This window comes from Macaca thibetana, chromosome 11 (genome assembly GCF_024542745.1).
Source record: "Macaca thibetana thibetana isolate TM-01 chromosome 11, ASM2454274v1, whole genome shotgun sequence".
Lineage (NCBI taxonomy): Eukaryota > Metazoa > Chordata > Mammalia > Primates > Cercopithecidae > Macaca > Macaca thibetana.
Window position 1 is genome coordinate 126,490,684 of NC_065588.1, and position 16,366 is coordinate 126,507,049.

Genomic DNA, 16,366 nt, shown 5'->3' on the forward strand with positions numbered 1-16,366 from the left:
GGACAGGCCTCCTCCAGGGTCCCTGCTCCTGTCCAGGTGGCCGTGCTCGGCTCTAGCTCGGATAGGCCCAGGTCAGGTGACATATCTCCTCCCGGTGTCCCTCCAGCCCACGGGAGGTGGAACTCCCTGCTTCTGCCTGTCTCTGGGTGCTGTACCAAGCCTACCTGTTTTCTCACTGTCCATCGCTGCGCCTCCAAGCCCCTGGGCTGGATACCCTGTGTTTCAGCTTCCTTAGAGTGACTTTTGATGTCTTCTCTGGACTCCAGACTTCCACTTAGAGGTAGCAGGAGTGCTTAGAATCCACAGACCTCCCTGAGTCCCGTGTGAGTTACGTTTCCTATAGAGTCAGGAGACTTCTTCCATCGTCCTTTATGTTTATTCTTCATATATTCAGCCGGACTCGCTGAGCACCCGTGATGCATCTATGTGATGCCATCTGGGGGGTTTGAAGAGTTTATTAATAATTTACACAAAAAGTGCTTACGGGGTGCATGGGTGTGACCCACAGACTGGTGGGATGGGAGTGCGGACGGTGCTGAGTGTGGGGACTGAGCCAGCCAGCAGGGAGGGGTCCAGCTGCGGACCAGGGACCCCTGAAGCCACAGGGCAGGGCAGAGCGAGGACCCCAGGCAGAGCCAGGGCCATCTCAGCAGGACCGGCCAAATGAGCGGGCGAGTGCTCCTTCCCCTTCCCAGAACATGGTGGCTTTGGACAGGAGGTAGGCACGCTCTGGGGCTGGCATCTCTGCAGGCGGGGAGCAGCTCTCGGTGGGCGTGTTCATTCTGCTTGCCACAGAAGACAGACAGTGCTCTTTAAAGACTGTTGGGGATTGTGAGGGGTGCATTGAGGGGCTCCCCAAAGATGTCCACGCCCTCATCCCTGAAACCTGCAACTGTGTCACCTTACAGGGTAACAGGGACTCGAAAATGAGCTGGAGAGATTTTCCTGGGTATTCTGTGTGGAACCAGTGTCATCCCCAGGGCCCTTAGAAGAGGGAGGCAGGAGGGCTGCGGCAGAGGAGGAGAAGCGACCAGGGAAGCGGAGGTCGGAGGGATGGAGGGTGGGAGTCAGGAACGTGGGCGCCTCTGGAAGCTGGAAGAGGAAAGGAAATGGATTCCCCTCACCCCCCAGAACCTCCCGGGGGACAAAGCCTGGTGACGTCTGAGTTTAGCTCCTTGAGGCCCATTTCGGACTCCTGACCTCAGGGACTGTAAGGTGAGTCATTCGTGTTGTTTTAAGCCCTTAGTTGGTGATTTGTTACAGCAGAAATAGGAACTCATTATATACGGGTAATAATGGCTGACCTTTACTGAGCATCTCGACTGGGAGCCAGCTGCTTAGAAATGATCCCTTTGATCTCACAATGCCCCTCTGAAAGAGCACGGTTATGCTCATTTTACCACAGAGAAACTGAGGTTTACTGCAGACAAGCAACTTGCCCAAAGTCAGAGGAAAAGGAAGTGGGCACCTGAGTGAGACTCTGCCAGGCTCTGCTGGGAGCCCTTCATGTGTACGGGCTGATCTCAGGCTCGCAGCAAGCCCATGAGGTCCAGGCAGTCACCATTCTCCTCATGCTTACAGATGGGGAAACCGAGGCACGGCTCATCTCCGAGGTTCCAGTGTTAGGAAACGTCAGAGCCAGGATTTGAACTTAGGCAACTTCTCGACGGAGTCTGTGCTCTGGATCCCCCGGGAAGGGGTGAGATGGAAGCCAGGCATTTACAGAAGCCAAGACCAGGGAAGACCATGGACCATGGACCACAGCCCCCCTGAGCCATCGAGCCCCTGCCACACTTCCCAGAATGCTCTTTGTGGAGCACTGAATAGTGTTCACCCAAAAGTCATGCCCTCCTCTGAATGTCACCTCATCTGGAAATGGGGACACTGCAGATGTCATGAAGGTAAGGACGGAAAAGATCACACACTGGAGTAGGGTGGGCCTGAAATCCAAGGAGAGAGCCCTTCCAGGCAGGAGGAGAGCAGACACAGAGACACACATGAAGGTGACGCGGAGGCACAGGCGGAGACTGCAGTGGAGTCATGCGTCCACAAGCCAAGGAATGCGGAGGGCTGCCGGCACACCACAGCTAGGAACGCCGAGGGCTGCCAGCTCTCCACAGTTGCACAGAGGCCTGGAACAGATGCTCCCACGGAGCCTGCACAAGGAGCCTCTCCGTCCACACCCTGACTTTGGACTTGCAGCCTTCAGAGCGCTGAGAGGAGAGGCTCCCGTTGTGTGAGGCCAGCAGCCCCAGGACACACACTCTTCCCCTGGGACAGCTCCTCCCTCCCCAGGACCACGAAGCGCCCCAGAGAACTGGGCTCTGGACTCGGGCGAGGCAGGAAACTCAGGCTTGCTCTTTAAAACACATTGAAAGGATCCTGCAAAGGGTAAAAAAAATAAGCAGATGAACGAGATAAGCGTTCGTTCCACCTGGACCTGAAAGACGCAGAAGAACAAGCTGCAGCCGGGTCCTGGCCAAGTTCTCCGGTTCTGCTCCCTCTGCCCGGGCGAGAGCCACCAGGCCCTCCTGTTTCTGCAAGCAACGGTCCCCAGCCCACTCCTCATGCAGAGCTCCCTCTTGATGCCAAGGCCTGTGGTGTGTCCCCACTGCTACCCAGCTATCTCTACTGCAGAAACACAGGGTGGACAGGGCAGGCGGAGTTCTGCAGCATGCACCCCCCAAACCTGGGGCCAGGCACACAGACAGCGCTCCCCAGCATATCCCTGCCGATGCAGACCTGGGACCCAGGGGACTATGGTGTGTGTGTGTGATGTGTGCATGTGTGTGTGTGCTGTGTACTATATGTATGTGATTCAGTGTGTGGGCATGTGTGTACAGATGTGTGTATATGTGTGTACATGTGTGGTGCATACATGTATGGTTATGCATGCATGAGTATGCATATGCATATGTGTGATGTGTGCATGCACATAGGTGTGTATCTGTGTGCATATGCACATGCCTGTGTATGTTTATGTGTATGTGTGTATATTTGTGATATATATATGGGCAGTGCAAGTGTATGTGCTGTGTACTATATGTAGATGAATCTGTGTGTGCACATGTGCACAGGTGTGTATGTGTACATGTGTACATATGTGAACATGTGTGGGGCTTAAACCTGTGATTGTGCACGTGTGTGGATGTATGTGCATATGTGTAGGTGCATATGTGTATGTGTATCTGTGTGCATGTATATGCATGTGTGTTTATGTGTAGTGTGTGTATATTTGTGATATGTGTATGTGCAGTGTATGTGTGTGCTATGTACTATATGTGTATGTGTGTGTTATATACTATACATATGTGCATCTGTGTGCATGTGTGTATGTGTGCAGTTGGGTATGCAGATTGTGTATGTGTGTGGTGTACACATGTGTGGTTGTATATGCATGAACATGTATATGCATGAACATGTATGCAGAACATCCGCCTGCATGTGTGAATGTGTGTGTACATGCTTGTATGTCTGTATTTGAGTGATGTGTGTGTATATGCATGCATGTGTGTGTATGTTTACATGTCTGTATTTGGGTGATGTGTGTATGTGTATCTGTGTGCGTGTGTATGTGCACTTCTGTATCTGTGTTTGAGTACGTGTATCTGTGTGCCTGACATGTACATAGAGGTACGTGAATCTGTGTGAATCACATCAGCAAAGTCTCTTATGCTGTAGAAGGTGACGTAGTCACAGGTTTCAGAGATTAGGGCCTGGATGTCTTGGAGTCCACCGCCGAGCCTGCCACAGGAGGTGTTCCACAACCCCCACCAGGTCATCCTCAGTTTCCCCTTTCTATCAGTAAAAAAAAAAACAAAACGACACTCAGAAGTTCAGCTCTGCCTACAGATGCCTCCGTCTACCCTAAGTTCTTAACAAATTCTGTTTTGTTACCAAAATGTACAAATCAGGTCATTTCACTCCCATGTCCAGTTGTCCAGCTTCCCTTGAGGAATCAAGGCCTCAAGGCTCTGCTGGCTACTCTCTTCCATGGGAGTAAGTGGCTGGGATTCCCTGGGGCTGCCCCTTAGAGGAGGCGTGGACCGTCCAGTTTGCCACAGACCTCACCGCTCCTTCATACTCCGTTCCTGAGAGCAGAAGTCTGCCAACTTTTCCCACACACTTGCACTTTCTCTGAAATGTCTCCTCATAGTGGAGTTAGGGAAGACTGGGGCATTTCTTGCACGTACAACTCTATCCCAGGCACAACCCAAGCTGGATGTGCTGGGCAGGTGTTTCTAACCCAGGACTCAACCCTCCTTCATGGGCATTGGTGCCTGTGACCCCCACTCTAAGTGTCTGACTTTCCATATTCTTTTCTGCTTTTCTAGTTTGACCAAGGAGCTTATGTTTTTAAGTCCTGGAATAAAACATGGGTTACTACTGTGGGTTGAACTGCATTCCCCAAAAAGATTGGTGGAGGTCCTAGAAACACAGGACTTCAGAATGTGACTGTGTCAAGAGACAAGGTCATTGCAGATGTAATTGTTAAGATGAAATCATACTGGAGTAGGCCGGGCCCTACTCATCATAAGAGAAGAGACACATAAGCGACACAATGTCATCATAAGAGAAGAGACACAGAGACTCCAGGTGGAGACGGAGGTGGAGATGGGAGCAATGTGGCCACAAACCCAGGGTTGTCACAACCAGCAGAAACTAGGAGGAGGCGAGGCAGGAGCCTCCCCTGGAGCCTCCAGAGAGAGTCTGGCCCTGCCAACACCTTGATTTTGGACTTCTTTTAACCTCCAGAATTATGCAAGAATAAATGTTGCTTCTTTTAAGTCACCCAGTTTGTGGTCCTCAGTTACGACAGTCTCGGGAAACTAATACATCTAGTAAGTAAAATGAGAGAGGTTTCTCCGCGTGAACTGAAATGATTGTGAGCTCTGCAGGGACAGTTCGCAGACATCTGAAAACAAATACTGTCCAAACCTTGGTAAACAGCCGTCTTTTATTTCAGCGAAAGCCTTTGGGCCAGTTTTCGTATGTTGGAAGCACTAAATCTCTCGCTGGCAGAGATCTACAAGCAGCTACAAGCCAGCAGCTCACCTGCAGCGAAACGCCTGGAGGCAGGTCCGTGCAATGCCCACATGTTGCATATCACTGTGCAGTTAAACAGCTCGTGAACCAGAGAACACCTGCGCCCAGACAGCTTCCCAGGCGGTAAGAACTGTATTTGACCTCCTGGTAGCACGAATGACTGAATAACGACAATTAAACAAAACAGGGCAGTCTCCGTGTTTCAAAATGCACACTTCAACCTAAAAGAAACACAGTGTGTTTACTTTCTGAGTCTGGCCTTCCCTGGGTGCACAGTGAGCCACTTCTGAAAGCTCATGGGCACACCCGCTACAAAAAAACAGCTTACGCTGGCTCGGTTGCCAGTCCTGGGGCATTTCAGAAGAATTGAGTCAGAAAGGTGTTTTCTGTGGGTGATTCAAACGCTCCAGGTCTCCGGCAATTTGTTGCATGAAATGGAGAAAAACTAGGCTCGGGCTCGGGCGTGGCCGTGTGCAGCTTCGGGGGTGAAGCTGCTTGGAGGCCAGGGGCCGGCCCTGGTGCTTGGATGCTGGGGTGCAGATCTGGGAATGGGGTGATAGCCAGGTGGAAAGTGGGAGCTGGCTTCTGGGTCTTGGAGAGAGGGTGAGAATATAACCACGGATTTGTCTGAAAGCCAGACAGTGGAGAGTCAGCTTGGCTGTGAATTATGCCTAGTTTGAGCATAAAGACGGGAAGTGAAAACAGATGGGGAGGTCAAAAAGGAGGGGGAGGTGAACAGAGAGGCTTAGGTCCCCGTTGATGACAATAGCTAATGACATGTGAACATGGGATCTCTTTGCTTTCTTCTTCTTCTTTTTTTTTTCTTTTGAGACAGGGCCTCGCTCTGTCACCCAAGCTGGGGTGCAGTGGCACAATCATGGCTCAGTGCAGCCTCAACCTCCTGGGCTCCGGTGATCCCCCATCTCAGCCTCCAGAGTAGCTGGGAGTACAGGGGCGTGCCACCATACCTGGCTATTTTTAGTACTTTTTGTAGAGAAGCGTTTTTTTTGTTTGTTTGTTTGTTTTTGTTTTTTTTGCCATGTTGCCCAGGCTGGTCTCGAACTCCTGGGTTCAAGTGATCTGCCTGCCTCGGCTTCCCAAAGTGCTGGTGGATTACAGGTGTGAGCCACTGTATCTGGCCAAGGAATATCTTTTGAGATCTTCTTCTCCCAGAGTTTAATTTCAGAATCCAGTGTGACTGTTAAAGAAGAAAATAAACAGGCTTTCTATTTCACCTGAAGTATGTCACTGGGGCAATCTTCTTCCAAAGACCTAGTTCCACGGGGCTCCGTCCCCAAGCTCCCTACACACTCCCCTGGGAATCAATTGTTTTTTATGATTGTCTGAAGTGTGTCAAGCTCTTGCACACACACTCTCCTTCTCTTTTTCTCTGTCTTAAATTGCCAGAAATGTACAATTTTCCTAATGGAGAGTTTATTTCAGGCTCATCAAGATAAAATAAATTCCACCAGTGTGCACCCGGCCAGGCGCAGGGCAGAGCTGCAGTAAGCGGCCCGCGGGCAGAGGGGGCAACGAGGGTCCATGCTCAGCATCTGAACAGCATATCAGCATCTGGGGGGCCTCCATGTGTGGTCACGTGAACTCCGAGAATGAACCTGGCTGAGCAGTCAACCTTGTCACTGTCATGACCCAAGGCGTCCTCTGTGACTGGACATGGGGCTGGGTGCATTATGTAGGTGACTCCTTAAGCCCTAGTGGCTAACTGGGTGCATCCGTCAAGGCTCTGCGGAGATGCGACCGGCAGAAGACAGACATAGATGACGCTGTGGATATCGGTGTAAATATGGGTATGGACAGTTGGTCGATAGAGAAGGGTTTGACGGCATTAGCTCACACGATTGTGGACGCGGCAAGTCCAAAATCTGTAGGGCAGGCTGGCAGCTGGAGCCTCAGGGAGGATTTCTATGAGGCAGAGTTTCTCCTCCTTCAGGAAACCTGCTTTCCCCCACAAGGCCTTCTGTGGGCTGGGTGATGTGCTCCCATTCTCAGGGGTAAGCTACTTTATTGATTGTAGGCATCAACCCCGTCTCCAAAACCCTTGCCCAGCAACCCTGAGATGAGGATTTGGGTTCATCTCCAGGTACGCTAAGCCTGGCCACATAAAACTGACTGCCACACGCTGACATTCTCAGAGGAGAGGTGGGAGGCTCAGAGAGGCCACCTCCTTTGCCAGGGTTGTGGAGCGGTGGAAGGGCTTCTGTGCTCAGGTCTTTGGGTCTCATTGTCTGTGGTTCTAAACTAGCAGAGTGTGGAACGCCTCGGCTTCCACTGACCCTGTGACCCTGGCAGGGCCTCCACCATCAAGACCACCGAACACACCCTCCTTCTAGGAATGACATCTTCCTTCCTGACAAGTTTCTCGTGGGTGGGAGGGATGGGAACGGGACTCCTGACACCTCCATGGCACCCCAGCCCCACCCTCGCATGGGAGACCACCCAGAAGGTTCTTCAGCCCCTTCTCCAAAGCCCTCCTGCCTCACTTAACTCAGCCCATGTTAGCTGATGAATGTGGGAAGAGATGTTCCCAGCGGCACACTGTCTTGTAATCCCAGGGGCCCTGAAAGAAGGGGGCTTGCAGCAGCACTGTGGTCTTGGAGTCCATGCGAGAGGAAATGCGTCTGTCCCTGCATTTTCTGCAGACCCCCCCTCCCCCACCGCCTCCCCCACGTCCCCACAGGCCGTCATATTGTTTCCAGTTGTGTTTATGGTCAACTCAGGCCATAACACGCCTCTGTCGTTGTCAAAGATGGAAAGAGTCTTAGGAGAGAACTGTTCATCCCAGGCCTTTCAGCGGCATTTTCCCGGTGGTAGAGGTGAATGGGAAACACGAAGGGGCTGCCTGCAGAACCGTTTTTCCCTCTGTGCCAAGGACAAAAAGCGAAAAGCATTTGCTGAAGACGGAAAGGAAAGAGACGCTGTGAAAACTGAACGTGCACAGTTCCTGAGGAAACGGCCTGTGCTGGGGGCCGTGGCCTGCTGACGTCTCTCCAAATATGCGAGTCAGAGAAGGGCTGACTCGCAAGTCACGGATTGCAAAAACTATGGCACAAGCCTGACTTCGAACTTTCAAAGGGACAAGGACGTGCACGCCACAGCCACAGCCCCAGCCCCAGCCCAGGGTGTAGGCCGTGGGGCTCCGGCTCCCTTCTGGGCATCACTGCTGTGTCCTTGGGAGAGCGTCTCCACCTCTCTGGCACCTCCCTTTACTCTGGAAACCTGTCCATCAGGCCAGGGGACTGGGGTGGCGTGCGGCCTACCTCCTCCCACCTTCCTAGCCCAACCCCAAAACCAGAAAAGCAGCCAGCTTGCACTCTGAACCCAGAACGAAACCAGGGTTAAGCTTGCTTTGTGTGTGCCACAAACCAGCCACCACATCCAACCTCCAGCTCTAGGGCCAGGAACTCCAATCACCCAGCATTTTGGGGAAGCCAAATCAAAGCTAGATAGCTTTTCTAACGTGTTATATTGTGTTAAAGATTAAAAATGACATTGAGAAGTAAAACTACATTGGAAATAACTGGAAAAATCTAAATGTTCAGTAACATTGGGGGATTCATTAAAAATTCTGACCCAATGGAACATTGACGAGTCACCACAATGGTCTTTCTAAAGAATGTTCCCTGCTGGGCAAAGATACTCATGGTACCTTACGTGAAGAATAAAGTAGGCCATGGAAAGGCATGTACAGTAAGATCACACTTACGAAATTCTATATAATCGTGGTGCTCAGGCTTTCAGAAAAAAGACCGGAGGATGCGCACGGAGTCACAGGGTCATAGAGTCTGGGCGGCAGGCCTCTGTGAGATTTTCACTCTCTCTGTGTATGTGTATTTCATGTGTTATACATTTCATATAATGAGTGTATTAATTCTATGATCAGAAGGAAGCCAGTGTTTTTGCGTTTTGTGTACGTGTGTCTCAAGGCAGTGTTATAAAAGGGACTAGGTCATCAGCTTCCTCAGCTACCCCATGGCAAACCGCCCTTGTTCTTTTTTTAACCTACAACAGCTCAGAAGCCAAACTTCAACTGTTCTCTTTAAGGGTTTTTTTCTTCACTCTAAGAGCCAGTGACATAGCAAAGAACCCGGCTCTGGAGCAGTAGGCACAGGCTGCTGACCGGCTCTGCCCTGATTCTGGGGCCCTGGGCAGGCTGCTTGACCTCTCTGGCCTCAGTTTTCCGAACTGTGAAACGGGAGCATTCACGACAGGATCAACCTCTGGGAAGGGTGGGTCGGGTTATATAATGAGAACACCGGTAAGTGCTGGGTCATAATTGGTGTCACCAGAACTAACATAAATGGCAAGAGAAGCAGTCAGTGCCTGCACACCCAGGCCATCTGTCCTTCATCCCTGCGTTGCATCGCTACCCAACCCTGCTCTAGGCTCCACAGAGAGATGCAGACCACTCCCTCTCCCCACCAAAAAAAGAAGAGAGATACTGTGTGTCTTTAAAGAGGCAATGTCTTCAGATGTCCAAGTCAAACAGAACAGAAAAATCAGGCCACACTCCACCACCTGACCCTAGGATGCAGCTCACAGAAGCTCAAGGGAAGATGGGGGTCAGGGCAGAGGCAGCCAAGGCTGGTTCCAGAGGGAGGGCAGGGCTGGGAGCTCAGTGGGGAGCTTCACCCAGCTGGAAGCAGAATCTCCTCTATCCTGGTGTCCCAGGACGGGCTTTTCATGACTTGTAGTGGCGGCACTGACTCGCGCCCCCCTCCTCCCCCGGTTACAGCCATCATCCATCCACTGCTTTGCCACAGGTGGCTTTGGAAGGACCTGAGCAGGGACCTGTTTTACCAGCTGCTCTGGGTGAGCCCACCTGAGCCCTAGAGTCCTGCCTTCTTGTTCCAGCTTTAATACTGGCCCAGGGGTCAGCAGAGCCGTTTCCCGTGTGTCCTCGGGGGCATGGCAGGGAGGCAGGAGGTTACCACAGCTTACCCAGACACCTCCCTCTCTCTATCTGTGCAAAGCCTGCAACTACTGTAATGTCCTCGATGGCAAGAATGGGCGCCCCTGCCCCCATCAAGGCGCTGGCTCCTGCGGGCGGTGCCAGCCTCGCAGCGCTATGGTGAGAGGGGCATGCTTTGTGTTAGAACACCAGTCTCTGTAGAGTGGGAAAGCACCTTCACCCCAGTACAGGGTCCTGTCTTCTCTAGGCAGAAACTAAGAGCACCCACAGGACAGCCCAGGCTTCACCCAAGCAGCGCCCTGGAGAAGGGAGTGATCTTGTCTCCCTCCTGCGTCATCTTTCAAATGGAACAGGATCCGAGGGCAAGACCAGCAAATCGGAGCTGCCTGCCTGGGCCTGGGAACATCAGCGGGATCTCCCGCCCCTTCCCCTGCAGCTTCGATCCAGCTAGGGCTTTATTCCCTCTGGAAGGTGCTAAGGGGTTCTGGGGTGTGATAACCCTTGTCTGGTCATCTGGCCAAGCTGGGAGACCTCGCTGCTTAGTGGGATTTCAAAGGAGAGGGATGTTGGAAGTGGGAGGTTTATTATCCTTAATATTAGAGTTCTGGTGAAGTGCCCACGGCTGAGAGAGTTTGAAACATCCAAGGGTGGAGATTTGGGCCCAGCATCATCATTGCTTATAAGGAAAGTCAGAAACCACCACATGTGTATATAGCATTTGCGTTAGACATCAGAAGCTGGAGGAGGCGCCCTTCTCTGCAGCAACCTCAGCTGCCCTGGGCCGAGGCACCTGCAGGGAAAATGCTTTCATGGTTTAGAGATATAGGTGAGCCACGCAGCCCTGTGTCAATCCAGTGGGGCCAGCCCTGCTCGGAGCCTGCTACAAACAGGCCTGTTTGTGTTGGCCCATCTGTGCCTCCATCAGCCAGGGTGACTCACCTGCATTTAGCTTGGGGTGAGAACCAAAGGCCAAGTCCTGGTGAGAACCCTTTCCACAGGTCCTAATCGAGTCATCTCACGGGGCTTCGCAAGCAGTCATTAGGCTGAACAACTCCTGACTGTACATGTAATTATGCTCCCCACACACAGGGAAACTGAGGCCAAGAGACTTTCTTCGTTCTGTAACTGGGCCAGCATCCAGACTCTCTTGTCTCTTGTCTAACCCAGAAGCAGGGTTATTCTGGATGAACTGGGAAGTGTTCTTCCAAGCCTGGTGTCTAGATCAGACATCACCTGCTCTCTACCAGGCAGCCATGCCAGCCACAGAAGGGACGGTCGGGACAGTAGCACAGGGCTTATGAAGAACTGGATCCCAGCAGATGTCCTGTCTACGGCGCACGGTCGCTACTCACCTGCAGCCGGAACTGTGCCCAGAAGGAGATTTTTTGAGAAGCTGAAATCTCTGGTTTGTGTGTGAAATACGATGTTTTAAAGTTCACTCACAAATTCAAATGTCTTTAAAGCACGGCACAGTCCAAATGCAGCAGGTGTGGAGTGGATTCAGCCCTAAAGAAATGAATATGGGCTGGATGCAGTGGCTCACGTCTGTAATCCCAGCACTTTGGGAGGCCGAGGTGGGTGGATCGCCTGAGCTCAGGAGTTCGAGACCACTCTGGGTAACACGGTGAAACCCCATCTCTACTAAAACACAAAAAATTAGGTGCACATGGTGGTGGGTGCCTGTAATCCCAGCTACTTGGGAGGATGAGGCATGAGAATCACTTGAGCCCAGCAGGCAGAGGTTGCAGTGAGCTGGGATCGCGCCACTGCACTCCAGCTTGGGCTACAGAGTGAGACTCCAGCTCAAAAAAAAAAAAAAAAAAAAAAAAAAAAAAAAAAGAATATGAACCATTTATCTAGATCAGCACAGTCTACTAGATATATAATGCGAACCACAAATGCGATTTTAAATTTTCTGGTAGCTACTTTTAAAAAGTAAAGACAAGCAGCTGGGCACAGTGGCTCACACCTGTAATCCCAGCAGTTTGGGAGGCTGAGGCGGGCGGATCACGAGGTCAGGAGATCGAGACCATCCTGGCTAATGTGGTGAAACCCCCATCTCTACTAAAAATACAAAAAAAAAAATTAGTTGGGCGTGGTGGGGGGTGCCTGTAGTCCCAGCTACTTAGGAGGCTGAGGCAGGAGAATGGCGTGAACCTGGGAGGCAGAGCTTCCAATGAGCCAAGATTGCGCCACTGCACTCTAGCCTGGGCGACAGAGTAAGACTCCGTCTTGAAAAAAGAAAGAAAAAAGAGAGAAGCATGTAAAATGAATTGTGATAACATTTTATTTAACTCGATGATCCAAATGATGCTCATTTCAATGTAGGATCCATATGAAGATTACTAATGGGATGATGAATCTTTGGGGTCCTGGGTGATTTCTCCCCGCCACGCATCTCCATTTGGGCTGGTCGCATTTCAGGTGCTGAGTGACCGCTGGGGCCATCACACAGGCCAGCCAGAGATACCATCAGATCCAGTACGTGGGGCACCCGGCTCACACCAGAACTCCATTCACCAAACCCGAATCTCACCTACCAGGTGGAGAACATTTTCAAATGTCTCTTGAATGCCTGGGACCTCTGGCATGCTGGGAGAACTCGCCGATCAGTGGGGTCTCAAAGGAGAGGGACGTTGGAAGTGGGAAGATGATTAACATTGCAGGTTTGGTGAAGGGCCCACGGCTGAGAGTTCGAAACATCCAAGGGTGGATATTTGGGCCCAGTATCATCATAGCTTCTAAGGAAAGTCAGAAAATGCTACATCTATATGGAGCACTTGCGTTAGAGGTCAGAACCAGAGGACTCAGCCTTAGGTTCTCGCTTCAAGCTAAATACAAGTGAGTCACCCTGGCTGATGGAAGCACAGACCGGCCAACACAAACAGGGCTGTTTGCAGCAGGCTCTGAGCAGGGCTGGCCTGACTGGATTGACACATCCTTTTTTCTTCATCATTCTTTTCTTTCTTCATTTCCAAAGTCGTTGCCGTCGCCCTTGCTGCCCTGAACTGTTTCAGTGATACCCACGTGGCTTCTCGGCCTTCTCTCCACCTTCACCCGCTCTCCTCCCAAAGTTATCAGTGTCATCTTTGGCACCCGCATCTGATCTCGCCACACACCAATGGCACCCCTGCAGATCCTCTTCCTTTCCTGGGGTGCCACGGAGCTTCAAGACGCCGCACCTTTGTGCATTCCGTTCCCTCACCTGGCACCCCCACCACCTGTGCTCAGGCTGAGGAATTCCTAACCACCTTTCTAAGACTGTTAAATGTCGCCTCTTCTGGGAATTCTTCCCAAATAACCTTTTTCTACCCCACACAGCAAAACAAATCCCCCTTGCATTCTGGAACACCTGCTGTGCAGTCCTGGGCTTGGCTCACATGCACTCCGTCTACACCTCTGAGTCAGGGTGATCTGAGCGCATGCTCTGCACTGTCTCTGTACCTCTGAGGTCTACGTGAATTGTACCCTGAGGGCTGTGGTGCAAAACCTGTGTATGTGGCAGGGTGTTACAGCCTTTACACGTTGTTCACAGAGTCCTCATCACAACCTTACAACGCAGCTACAATTATTATCCCCATTTTGCTGTTAAGGAAACCAAGACTCAGAGAGGCTCATCAACTTGTCTACAGTCACACAGCTCCTAAGCAGTGAAGCCAAGATTCAAACCCAAGAAATCTAACCATTCTGTTAGGCCACCTCTGAATTCCTGCATGGTGACAGGGCCAGGACTTGTTAATATTCTAGCGCCATGATGGGGCACAAGTGTTTCCTGGGCCAGTGCATCAACAAAGAACACCAGCACGAAGGCACAGGCAGAGCCTCCCAGCCAGACCTCTGCCTGGCCGCCTTGTCCTCATCCTTCAGCTCTCAGGGACGCGTCACCTCCTCAGAGCCAGCCCTGACCACCCCAGCTAAGCAGGTACACTCCCCCTGTCCCCATCCCCACAGTTCGTCCCACTTTCCTGTTTTATTATCCCCACAGCACACGGCAGTGCCTGAACTTATCCCCCTTGCCAATTTGTCCATCCTACGTCTCCCCCACTATGATATCTATCCTAGTGAGAACAGGTGCCAGCTGAATGTGGTGGCTCATGCCTGTAATCCCAGCCTTTGGGAGGTTGCTGTGGGAGAACTGCTTGAACCTGGGGGACAGAGGTTGCAGTGAGCCTAGATTGTGCCACTGCCCTCCAGCCTGGGAGACAGTGAGGCTGTGTCTCAAAAAACAAATAAACAAACACAAAAGGAGAACAGGTGCCCTTTCTACTGGCCGTGGCTACATCTGCAGTTCCTAACACAGTGCCCGCACGAAGACGACACGTGCTGCACGCTCGCTGAATGACTGAACGAAAGGGTGAATGACTGCATCCCTGGCTCCCCTCAGACGCTGCCTTCTTCACCAGGTACTGGCCTTTGTCAATCTGTCTGGACAGAGCTCTCAGGCCAGACAGCTGAGAAGTGGTGTAGAGGCCACCAATATGTCACAGAGTTATAGCAATAAGGTGCAACAAGGCTGAGAAATCTCCATAGGCACAAGCAAATGGAGTCGCTTATCCCGGTGATGAAACTCCTCATTCTAAAGCCAGCAAACATTTCTTATAAAAATCCAGATAATAAATGTTTTAGACATCTGGGCCAGACGGTTTTTGTGGCCACTACTCCGTTGGAGTGAGAAAGTGACCATCTGCGAATTATAAATGAATGGGTATGGCTGTGTGCCAATAAAACTTTATTTACAAAAACAGGCATTGGGTCAGATCCCAGGGCATAGTTGCTGACTCCTAATGAAATAGCTTCACGTTGATGAAAGAACTAAGTGGACATCTAGCAGAGTTTAAATATTATACTGGAATAAGGGGTGGAGGTATTGAATGCAAAGAATTTGTTTAGGAAGAGTTTGCCTATTTCAAACCTGCATAATTCAAGGCTGATTTTTGCAAAGCAAAAGCACACATCGCTGAGGAATTGTTCTGTATTTCTGTTGACCAGCTCAAATGGCACTGACTTTCCACATTAGGGAAGATGTGGTTTACTATTAACGTAGGTAGCCTGCTTTAAAATCACATGTTTTTACTAATTTTAAAATTGGGGGGTGTGTGGTATTTATTCCAATTTTGGTCTAGTGAAAGTCCATGAATATTTGTCAGATTGTCCTAGTCCGAAATCCCAGAATTTGAATTCATATAAAAGGCAGCTCTGTGGCACGTGTTGGTTTTGCTGTCTCTCCCCTTGGCCCACGAGCCACTCGGGAACACAGTGCTCCCTTCCAATTCTCTCTGCACAGGGAGATTTGATGTAGCAGGTCCCCAGCACATGGACCACACAGAGGTTAAAGCACCTGCTTTACCTCTCAGGTTGAGAAGGAGTTAGCAGAGCAGCAGCGACCTCAGTAACACAGCGGAAAACACTCTTCTCTTTTTTGAGACAGAGTCTCACTCTGTCGCCCAGGCTAGAATGCAGTGGTGTGATCTCGGCTCACTGCAACCTCCACCTCCCGGGTTCAAGCGATTCTCCTGCCTCAGCCTCCCGAGTAGCTGGGATTACAGGTGCCTGCCACCACGCCTGGCTATTATTATTATTATTGTTATTATTATTATTGTACTTTTAGTAGAGCCGGGGTTTTGTCATGTTGGCCAGGGGGTCTTGAACTCCTGAACTCAGATGATCCACCTGCCTCGGCCTCCCAAAGTACTGGGATTACAGGCATGAGGCACCGTGCCCGGCCGGAAAGCACTTTCTGATTATAAAGAATGTATAGCTGCTATTATAAAGAACGTATAGCAGCGATTATAAAGAATGTATAGCTGTGATTCTGATTATAAAGAACGTATAGGTTCTGAGGTCTTTTCCCCTGGAAGTTTGTTTGTTTGATAATAGCTAGTGTGGACTCAGTCCTTCAGGAAGCAGGAGGAAAGAGCAGAGAATATTCCTGGCATCCTTTCACACCTGGCATCTAGGAAGGAAAATGTCCTCTACCAAGTATGACTTGTGCTTTTTCTTTTTCCACACACTTTACCAAGCACTTAAAATCCACGGTGACCGTGGCCTCGCCACTCAACCACATCAGATGCGTTTTGCAACAATGCTTTTTCCTCGATGAAACCTGCAGTTGTAAGTGGACCTGCTATTACACTGGTAATTAAGCCACTCCCTAGGCCAGTGGATACACATTCAAGCTGCCAAAATATGGTACAACAGGTGCCTTCCTCAGTGGGGCCCTGATGGCCTGACTCCCCTGTTCCCCTTGATACTGTGTTCCAATTCCCACAGATTTGCATGGAAGTTGGAGTGGGGGCTACCTGTTGCCATCACCGAGGGGCAGGCAGTGGCTTTGGGACCCTACCCTTCCAGTTTCAACCACACCCATCCAGCAGCAGCTCACCCCAGCAA

The 16,366-nt window shown here is 50.9% G+C and overlaps 1 pseudogene; it reads right to left on the minus strand.

Moving 5' to 3' along the window:
* The window catches only part of LOC126930551 (protein FAM133B-like), a 1,157,570-nt pseudogene extending 1,143,661 nt beyond the window's left edge, over positions 1-13,909 (minus strand).
* Between the last annotated feature and the right edge of the window lie 2,457 nt (positions 13,910-16,366).